The sequence below is a fragment of the Dipodomys ordii genome, unplaced genomic scaffold, assembly GCF_000151885.1.
Source record: "Dipodomys ordii isolate 6190 unplaced genomic scaffold, Dord_2.0 Scaffold207, whole genome shotgun sequence".
In the NCBI taxonomy this organism is placed as follows: domain Eukaryota; kingdom Metazoa; phylum Chordata; class Mammalia; order Rodentia; family Heteromyidae; genus Dipodomys; species Dipodomys ordii.
The window spans coordinates 2,007,038-2,017,118 of record NW_012267423.1 but is presented as its reverse complement, the minus strand read 5'-3'; positions in this window follow the sequence as shown (position 1 = coordinate 2,017,118).

Genomic DNA, 10,081 nt, shown 5'->3' with positions numbered 1-10,081 from the left:
AAAGATAAAACATGCTGATGAAAGCAAATACATAAAAAGAAAGAAAGAAAACATCTCTAATTCATTTCCTTAATCCATGAAAGGTCAATGTTCAACATACTGCCAATGCCTAACAATGCCATGGCAAAAAGAGACTAGCATAATATTAAAGTTTATTACTAGTTATGACACTTATTCAAGCACCGAAATTTCAATATTAAAAATTCTACTTGTAAATATTTAGTGAAAGGTAATTAAGTCAGTTAGTAGCTTGTGAGAAAAAGAAGTTGGGTTCAGTGGTTCAAGCCTATAATCCTAACCACTTGAGACAAAGATTGGTAAATTGTGCTTTGAGCCCAGCTCTGTGGAAGGGATAAGTTTATGAAACTCAATCTCAACCAATGGCTGGATATAGGAGCATGCTCCTGTCATTCTTAGTGACTCAAGAAAGCCCAAGCAGGAGGATCACAACCCAAGCCAGCTCAGACATAAAGTGAGACACCACCTCAAAAATAATCAATGTAAAAAAGAAGCTGGAGGTGTGATTCAAGTGGTAGAATACCTGCCTTGCAAGCATGATCCCTGCAGTTCAATCCAAAAGGAAGTAGAATAAAATGTAATGGAAGTAAAACACATACTTCAGAGTTAGAAAGCCCTCAGTGATGTTCAGAGTACTTATTTTGTGCTTTGGGAAAGGACCAAATTTTCCAGAAACTTGGTTTTTCTTGGTTTTAAAGAAATGTTAGCACCAGGCACCAGTATCTCATGCCTATAATCTTAAGTACTTAAGTGGCTGAGATCTGAGGATCACAGTTCAAAGCTAGCACAGGCAGAAAAGTCTGTGAGATTCTTACCTCTAATTAACCACCAGAAAACCAGAAGTGAAGTTGTGACTCAAGTGATAAATGCTAACCTTGGGGGAAAAAAATCAGGGACAGTGTCCAGGCCCTGAGTTCAAGCCTCAAGACCAGAACACACACACACACACACACACACACACACACACACACACACACACACATACACGAAAACAACGAAGAAATGCTACCACTTTTTGACAACTATTTTCCTTTTCTACCTCCTCCTATCTCAGGAAACAAAAATATAAGTAAAAAGGCTCCATTTTAGCTGGGCACCTGTAATCCTAGCTATTCAGGAGGCTGAGATCTGAAGATCTTGGTTCAAAGCCAGCCAGGGCAGGAAAGTCGATGAGACTCTTATCTCCAATAAACCACTAGAAAACTGGAAGTGTCACTGTGGCTCAAGCAGTAGAGTGCTCACCTTGAGCTGAAGAGCTGAGTGACAGCACCCAAGCCCAGAGTTCAAGCCCCATGACCTAAAAAAAAAAAAAAAAAGGCTCAGCTTTCTAAGTATTTCCATTTAGAAACATGTAAAGAAATACTATTACTATATTATTTTTATATTACTCTATGTTGGGTAATAATTTTTCAGCCATTGAGCTGAAATAAGGCTTAGTTAAAAGGGCTTCCTGCCACTTTACCTAACAGTATGTCTTCACCCTTTACCTTTTGCTTCTCATCACTACCTGCCACTTTTTGTTTGTTTCTAAGCCAATTGATCATCTCTCCCATGTGAACTCTGAGTATCATGAGGGTAAAGATCTTGTCCATGTTGGGTGCTATAGCCTTAGCCACAAAACAGTGCTGGTACCCAGTAGGAGCAAAATGTGTGTGTGTAAACAAAGAACAGAAAGTCTTCATACTTTGCAAAACTCAGACTAACATTAATTTATTGGAATTGCAGAAGGTGTTACTGTTAACACCTTAAGTTTTTGTTTTGGTTTGCTTCTCACTTCAAGGGTCAAGAGACCCCCTAACTTGTTTCCAAAGGATGGCAACTGCAAGTGGACAGGGCGTACATTCTGCTGGAAGACTGAACCTCAGCCAAGGCCATCTGGGCGTCACACAAGTCATGGCTCAATAGAAAATATATAATTCTTATATTCACTGCTAGTTATAGTCATCCTAAACAAAATTGCTAAATTCAGTTATTCATCCATTCAACAGCTTGTGAGCTTTCTCATGGAACTAATTTTTAGTGTTGGGGATACAGGTCAATGAGTATATTTCCATCCTCAAGAGCTCACAGCTCATCAGCCTCATGGCTATGGGAATAGATAGCAAACAAATGAATACACAGGCAGATTTAAAATTGCTATTTTAAAAAGTGCAGTGAAGGAAAAGAGGGCATATGGAAGGCAATAAGAGAAACTGTCATTTATTGGGGACATTTTAGGACAGGTCTTCTAAAATCAGAGTCTGAAGGGATATTTTTGCAAGTGCCTTATTGAGCAAGTGGGTACGAGAACTTTTAAGGGAATGAGTGTGCTATGATTGGGCAAAGCTGTGGCTTCAGAAGAAAACTCTAAATCCAGCTGGATCCCTCCATAAACTTTGGAGCATGAATTACAGGTCAGGAGTTTGTCCCACTCACAGGGTAGAGGATTGAACTGTTTTCCCTATCCATTGATGACTGGCTCAGGTGACCTTCTGAGAATAACCTTCCAGTCATCTTTCCAAAAGGTAGTTACCATGGTGGAAAGGCAATACTTTATAGATGCACCTGTAAACAGTAAGCAGCAGCCCTAAGGTTGGATTACTAGCTGGACATAGATAACACAGATAGCAGTCAATGGAATCCCTACCGAGTGTGTGCAGAGGATTCTCTGGAGAAATGATGCCAAGATGACACCTGAAAGATGAGTAAGAATCAGGCAAAGAAAAGGTTCTTCTTTAGAACACAATAAAGCAAAATCCAAGAACCAACACTTGCAAAGACTTTAAGACAAACAAAAAATCAGCAGAGCTAGAAAAATGTGAGATAGAGAAAAATGGGTCAAAAACATTGGGTGGAAGATCCAAAACACTTTGAATATTATCTAAAGAACATTAAGAACACATTGAAAGGTACTTTGTTGGTTTATTTAGTTAGTTTGGGGACAGAGTCTCACTATCTATCTTAGGCTAGCCTAGAATTCATGATCCTCCTCCACAACTTCTCAGTTCTGGGATTGTAAAATCACACTATCTATTGAATGGGAATTACATAAAATCCTTTCAGTATTTTAATGTTATGGTGGGTTAGTCAGAAAGGAGTTAGAAGAGGGAAAGGAATGTTTTATATTAGGGTAGAATGGAGACTTAATGAAAAAGATAAACTTAGGATATGTTTAGATATGAAATTAATAAGGTTTGGTAATGAATTGCCTGTGATGAGGACAATTTGTATTTTCAGCGGGGCATAGGAGATAAAGGGAAGAATTTTTATTTCTATTATTTCTTCTCCAACACACAGGATTAGAGCCTGGTGTTACCGGTGGATTTTTTTCCCTGATAGTTGGTAGGGCACATTGAAAGATACTGATAATAAAACAAGGCAAAAAACCCAGCTACTTCCAGCCAATCTTCTAGATATCAAATTTATATTAGTTTGGTACCACTACAAATGAACAGAAAACTAGGTCAGGAATCTGTGCTTGGTCCTAGTCTTACAGGTTCACAACGCTGCAATCAATATGTCAGCTGGGCTGGGGTTCATCTAAGGCTTCAGTCCTCTTTCAGGTTCATTTGTTTATTGGAAGAATTCATTCTCTTGCAGCTGCAGAACTCTCAGAGGCTTGCAAAACTAGCATGCTAAACTAGTTCTGCAAAATAAAGTGATGTTTTTTAGTATTTGGGAAGAAAACTAATTCTGTAAAACTAGCTTGGGAATCTTTCCTTGTAGACCTTCATTCCAACAGCTTATCTGACTAGGTACAACACAGGATAATCTCCTGATTATTAACTTAAAGTAAATGATTATGGGCTGTATAAACATTTAAAAAAAACCTTCACCTTTGCAGCCTTCATCTTTGTGAGCTCATCACAAGAATTTGATTCCATGGGAAATGTCTTAAAGGTCATCAGGTTCATTTAAAAAAAAATTCTGTAACCCCTCTGTACAGTATGTTCACAAATAAAAAATAAATAAATAATAAAAAAAATTCTGCTTTTCCTGGCACCAGTGGTTCACACCTGTAATACTAGCTATTCAGAAGGCTGAGATCTGAAGATATGGTTTGAAGCTAGCTTTGGCTAGAAAGACTGTAAAAATCTTACCTCCAGTTATCCACTAAAAAAAAGCAGTAAGTGGAGGTATGGCTCAAGTGGTAGAGCACTAGCCTTGAGCACAAGAGCTCTGGGACAGCACCCATTCAAAAAAAAATCTGCCTATCACAAACTGAAAACTATAAAAGATAAACAACATAAAAGTTTGATGAATTTGTGAAAAATGTCTTTACTATGAAATTTATGCTTCTGGGTTACAGTTTTCTTTTTTTTTTCGTCGGTCGTGGGGCTTGAACTCTGGGCCTGGGCGCTGTCCCTCAGCTCTTCAGCTCAAGGCCAGCACTCTACCACTTGAACTACAGCGCCACTTCCAGTTTTCTGGTGGTTTATTGGAGATAGAAGTCTCACAGTCTCTCTTGCCCAGGCTGGCTTTGAATCGCGATCCTCAGATCTCAGCCTCCTGAGTAGCTAGGATTACAGGTGTTAGCCACCAGCGCCCGGCTTGGGTTACAGTTTTCTACACAGATATAGTGATATCAGCCAGGGAAGGAAAGAAGAGATGTACCTAATTGATCCAGGCAGATTGTTAATCAATGTGTATTTCACTAGTTTTTCTCTCTCGTTGATTAGTGACTTGGAAAGTCACCATCCCCACACTGTCTGGATCTCCCATTCTTTCCTCAGATACTTAACTTGGGAGCTGTTAAAAATCAGGTCAAGATATTTCTGTGAGAACCTAACAACCATATCTCAAGAAAAACTTCTTGGCACTGAGGTGATTTGGTAGTTCTGAAAATTTTAAATTGAGGTATTTATCAAGTTTTCCCCAGAGTAAGTTAAGATCTGAATTCTGTCCCCATCCACATTAGTCAACTGTGTATCAATAGAATACTAGACTTTTTTTTTTTTTTTTTTTAGCAAAAGGAGCTCAGGGAGAGTGCCCAGGCCTTGAGTTCAAGCCTCAGGTCTGGCCAAAAAAAAATGAAGACAATACTAGTCTGAGTTTTCTGTGGAAAACATATGTTGACTTGCTTTGAATACAGGAGTTTTACACACACACACACACACACATGTTCTGCTTTACTTGATTATACTTGGTTCCTAGTTAATAGGCACAAGTTAGAAACATGGGAAGTGTGAAGTTGCTGTATAAAGTGCTTCACGTTTTCTTTTGTTTCTGTCCTCAAGGACAAGCCCTCTACTCTATAAGCATATACATGCACTGAGACTCTTGTCAACACTCACTCAAACCCAACCATTTAGAACATAGAAAAGTATACACGAAGGACTTTCACAATGGACCTATGGGACCGTGGGCCACATTCCCAGGGATTGATTGGAACCGCAGTTCCCATGGTTATTATACATTCAACTCATGGCCTGCTTCCTTCTCCACACACTCTCCATTAGGAGGCAAGCCACAAAAGGGAATAAAGCCGGAGCACATCAGTGAGCCCAGGCTGCACAATAGCTTGCCAGCACCACAGCCAGATGCAGAGAACTTCTCAGACTGTCACATTACACATCTCATAACACACTAATCGCTACCTCATCACCAGGGGGCCACTGCAGAAAAAGGCTGGATCAGGAAGGATTTATGAAACATGCAAAGATTGTTTTGCTCCAGTTTATTTGCAGTTTCCTTTATTACCTTATTAGTTATGGCTAGATGAACAATCCTGAAATTCTCTTCCTACTTCTATTTGTCTAAGAAGCCCTGTGACTGGTGTGTGTGTGTGTGTGTGTGTGTGTGTGTGTGTGTGTGTGTTTATGTCTATTTACATGTACTGTAATACCTAATGATCAACAAATGAAAAAGCAGTATACCTTCTCTACTATTTCCTTGCTTTGTGGAAATGTAACTTCAGAGTTAAATGGAATTGACAATTACTTATTGAGGAAACAGTAGACTGTTTTCTAAAGAGACTAGCATTTAAAATGGCCACCAGCAGTGAATCAGTGTTCAGTTTCTCTACATCCTCACCAATACTTAATTTTTTTTTTTTTTCCTGTCAGTCGTAGGGCTTGAACTCGGCCTGGGTGCTGTAGCTGAGCTCTTCAGGTCAAGGCTAACACTCTACCACTTGAGCTACAGCGCCACTTCTGGTTTTCAGGTGGTTTATCAGAGATAAGAGTCTCACGGACTTTTCCTGCCCTTGCTGGCTTTGAACTGCAATCCTCAGAACTCAGCCTCCTGAGAAGCTAGGATTACAGGTGTGAGCCATGGGCGCCTGGCACCCTCTTGATTTTTTTAAGGCATTTCAATATCTTATGCTTCCTTAAGGTTGCAAACAGATGTTTGTAGCCTCTTAACTATCAGTTTAAAGGGCGAAGGGGCATGTCAAATTCAGCCTAAGGCTAAGAAAAATGCTGATTCTCATGCCATCTCTTGTCTCACAAATGTAAACAGGTGGCTGATTGCATCCGTAATACAAACCTGAATTGATACTCTCTGCTGCACCCTGATGGCTCCAAGTCCTTCATCAAATTAGCTGGAGATCACATGCTCCTTTGTTGGAACAATGTTGTGAAAAGAGCCACATCAAGCCGGTTAATTTCAATGAAATGAGGGACCTAGTAAGAAAACTCACTAAACAGATAAAGGCTTTAGACTGTAAAAGTTATAAAAATATGGAGAGACAGGCACCAGTGGCTCATGTTTGTAATACTAGGCTGAGACTGGAGAAACCCAGTTTTTACCAGCCAGCCTGGGCAAGAAATTCTGAGATTCTTATCCCCAGTTAATCAGCAAGAAGCTGGTAGTGGATCTGTGGTTCAAATGGTAGAGTCTTGAGCAGAAAAAGCTCAGGGACAGGACCCAGGTCCTGTGTCCTAGGACCATGTGCTCTGGGACCAGAACAAGAAAAAAATGGAGAAAGAAATGAAAGAAAACACCAAAGGTAGAAACCTCCTATATTTCTGCTTTGACAGAATTAATATTAGGTAAAGCCCAAAGATAATGTACAAATTTAGTGGGATACACAAAAGATACAAATGCTATTCTTCTTAAAGAAAACAGTCCTTAAATCATAGAAGCTGAGGTGCAGGGAAGAATCACCCATCATCAAATGGTATCCTGTGCTCACCAGTCCCAAGACAGAAGCAGGCTCTGCAAGTCTCAGGCCACCATGCCTATGCTTACCTCTGGGGTAAGAAGAGCACAGCTTGTCTGTTACATAATTGCTTTCATCTACATTTTTAACATTCTTTCCCATAAAGCTCTGCAAGCTTCCTTTCTTTTCTATTTTCTGAAGAGTTTCTCTTTTATCCTCTAAGCATATGTCTTGGTTGGCCAACTTTCTGAGAGCCTGTTTTGAAATACTCAGAAGGGGGCTGAGAAGTAGCTCTGTGGCATAGTATTTTCCTTTTGTTTGTGCCAGGAGTGGGGCATGAACTTAGGGTCTTGTGCTTTCTCTTGGCTTTGGTTGCTCAATGCCACTTATCATTTGAACCACATCCCCAATTCCAGTCATTTTGCAGAAGAATTGGAGATAGGGGTGTTCAAACTTTTCTGCTTGCTTTGCCTTTGAATCACTCCTCAGATGTGTCTCTCAAGTAGCTAGATTTTCAAGTGTGAGAGAGCAGCATCAGTCTGTTCCTAGACATATTCCATTTCCTGGAGCTCTAAAGACCCTCTTGAGTTCCTGCTTCTGGAAAGATGGTAAATTGAAAGGCTGTAGCTCAGCAGAGCCCCTGAGTTGTGAGCATTCTTAGTCCCTGTTGCAGACCCTGAGGTGCCATGAGCTGGCATTGGTGAGCAAAGGCTCCAGGCCATTGACGCCAAGCCTCAGGGCTGCAGGTACTTGCCCTTTTGCTTGAGGAAGTGTTCCTCTCAGCTTCTGGGCCTGGGGCTTATTTGAGGGAGTATGGTAACCAATATTGTTTGAAATAGGATGATGATGCTGGGCTGTCTGTACTTTTTGGCACAGTGGGTCTGAGAACAATGTGATGCAAGCATTTGACAAATATAGAAAATGTATATAGCTGAGGCTTTTGCTGGAATAAACAAGAGTTGTGCTTTCAACTTTCTCTCCATCTCCATCATCAATCCCCTTGCCCCTTGGGAGCCCATTCATGCTGCAGCTGCACCGCCTCTGCCCTCTGTTCCTGGTACTGGAGTTTACCATGGGATTGCACACTTACAGGCACACTTAGATAGCCATGTCTACCTAATAGCCTCTTTGTCCTTCTAAAAAGGACAAACATAGCTGGGTGCTGGTAATCCTTGTAACTTGTAATCCTGGCTACTCAGGAAGCTAAGATCTGAGGATATTGCTTCTGAGCCAGCCTAGTGGCAGACTTTTATCTGGAAATAACCCCCAATAAAGCCAGAAGTGGAGCCATGCTATCATAAATCACTAGCCTTTAGAAAACAAGCTCAAGAACAGTCCACAAGCCCTGAATCCAAGCTCCGGGACTTCACAAAAGAAAAAAAATCAACCATAAAACAGAAGAAGAGTTTGGAGCCGTATTTTTATCCTCAAGACCTCCTATTTTTGAGAAACACTGTCCATTGCTTACTGCTAATGGAGATGGGAGTCACCATGTCCCTTCCTTAGTGTTTAGAACTCAGGATTCTGCACTTGCTGTGCTTAATAGGTTAGCCATCTACGGCTTGATCTCCTCCTCCCTGCTGTATGATGATAATATTGGAGAAAGGACTTGTGTGTTGGTTCCCTTGGAAAGTCAATGCTCTAAGAACTCAGCCCTCTGATTAGTTAGGACTACAGGCAAGTCTAGTTGTTGCTCCATTACACTCTTCAATTAACTCCCAGTCAAACATTAGCCCTCATGGGCAAAATGAGTGAGACAAACTCAGAATACATGTGATCTTGTCACAGGAATATCAATTTATTAAGTTGATGAGCACCACAGGAATGACATTAGAAATCGTATCCAATGTAGGAAAAAAGACAAAAAGAAACAGAGGTGTGTGTAGTGTGTGAGCGTTGTTGGAGGTGGCATCAGAGGGAAGCTTGTCTGCAGGCGTGTTGAGCATGTCTGCAAGGCTAGTAGCATGGTGATGGGTTTCTGCCTCTCCACTTGAGCTGCAGGAGGAAAGGAAACTCAGAGACTGAATTGCACAGAACAACACTTGACAAGTCACCATCCCTTCCTTCTGAAACTCTATCCCTTTACACAACTATACAACACTCCATCTCCTCCCCCATCCCCTTACCTTCTCCTTTCTCTTAACGTCCCCACCCCACTCCCAGACAGATAACCAGTCAGAGGTGATGAGCTAAAAGGATTTCCTTGAAGCATCCACAAAACACAGAGCACAGCTCAGGGCCCACCTGCTTGCTTGCAGGCAGTCCATGCTGCTCTCCACTCAGGAGGAAGCACGACCTTTGGGGATGCCCTAACAAGGCAGGCAGCAGCAGCACACTCGTTCAAAGCCATTTAAAACATTCCTCTTGAGTCTCTTCCAGATTGTGCCTCTTCCATTTGCTGCAGGACCGGGGGCAGGAGGGGCGCTGCCTCCAGCTCTGCCTCCGTGGCCCTGGTGGACATTTCTGCTGGTGGTGATCCTGAGGGGAGCTTGTTGCTCTCCTGTGTTTCCCCTGGGCCCTTGCAGTTTGCATCAGATGCTTCTGGACCTGGCAGCCGAGCTAAGGTCCCTCTCCCCCTGTGTGGCCCCTGTCCAGATATTATGTAGGATGGGGGGAGAGAATCAGCCCTGCTGCCCACCTGCCTCTCCTGCTCAGGGGCTGGGCAGGTCAGTTCACCGGGGTGGCCTATGGGGAGGGGAGGTGTTATTGCTACTGCTGCTGCTGTTGCTGCTGCTGGAGCAGGGGGAGGCTTGCTGCCCTCAGTCTCCCCCTCTGTGCTGGTTATGCAGGGGCTGCCGAGGAGGCAGGGGAGGCACACAGATACAGTGTCTTTCCTGCCACCCTCCTCCTGCTGCTGCTCAGCAGGGTGGCGCACAGGCGCACTGGCTCTCTTGACTTGCCCATTTAGGTAGGAGGGGTGTGTAGGTCAGGGGCAAGGCGGATGCCCAGGAAGCAGGTGTTTCACCAGGCAGCTCAGGTCAA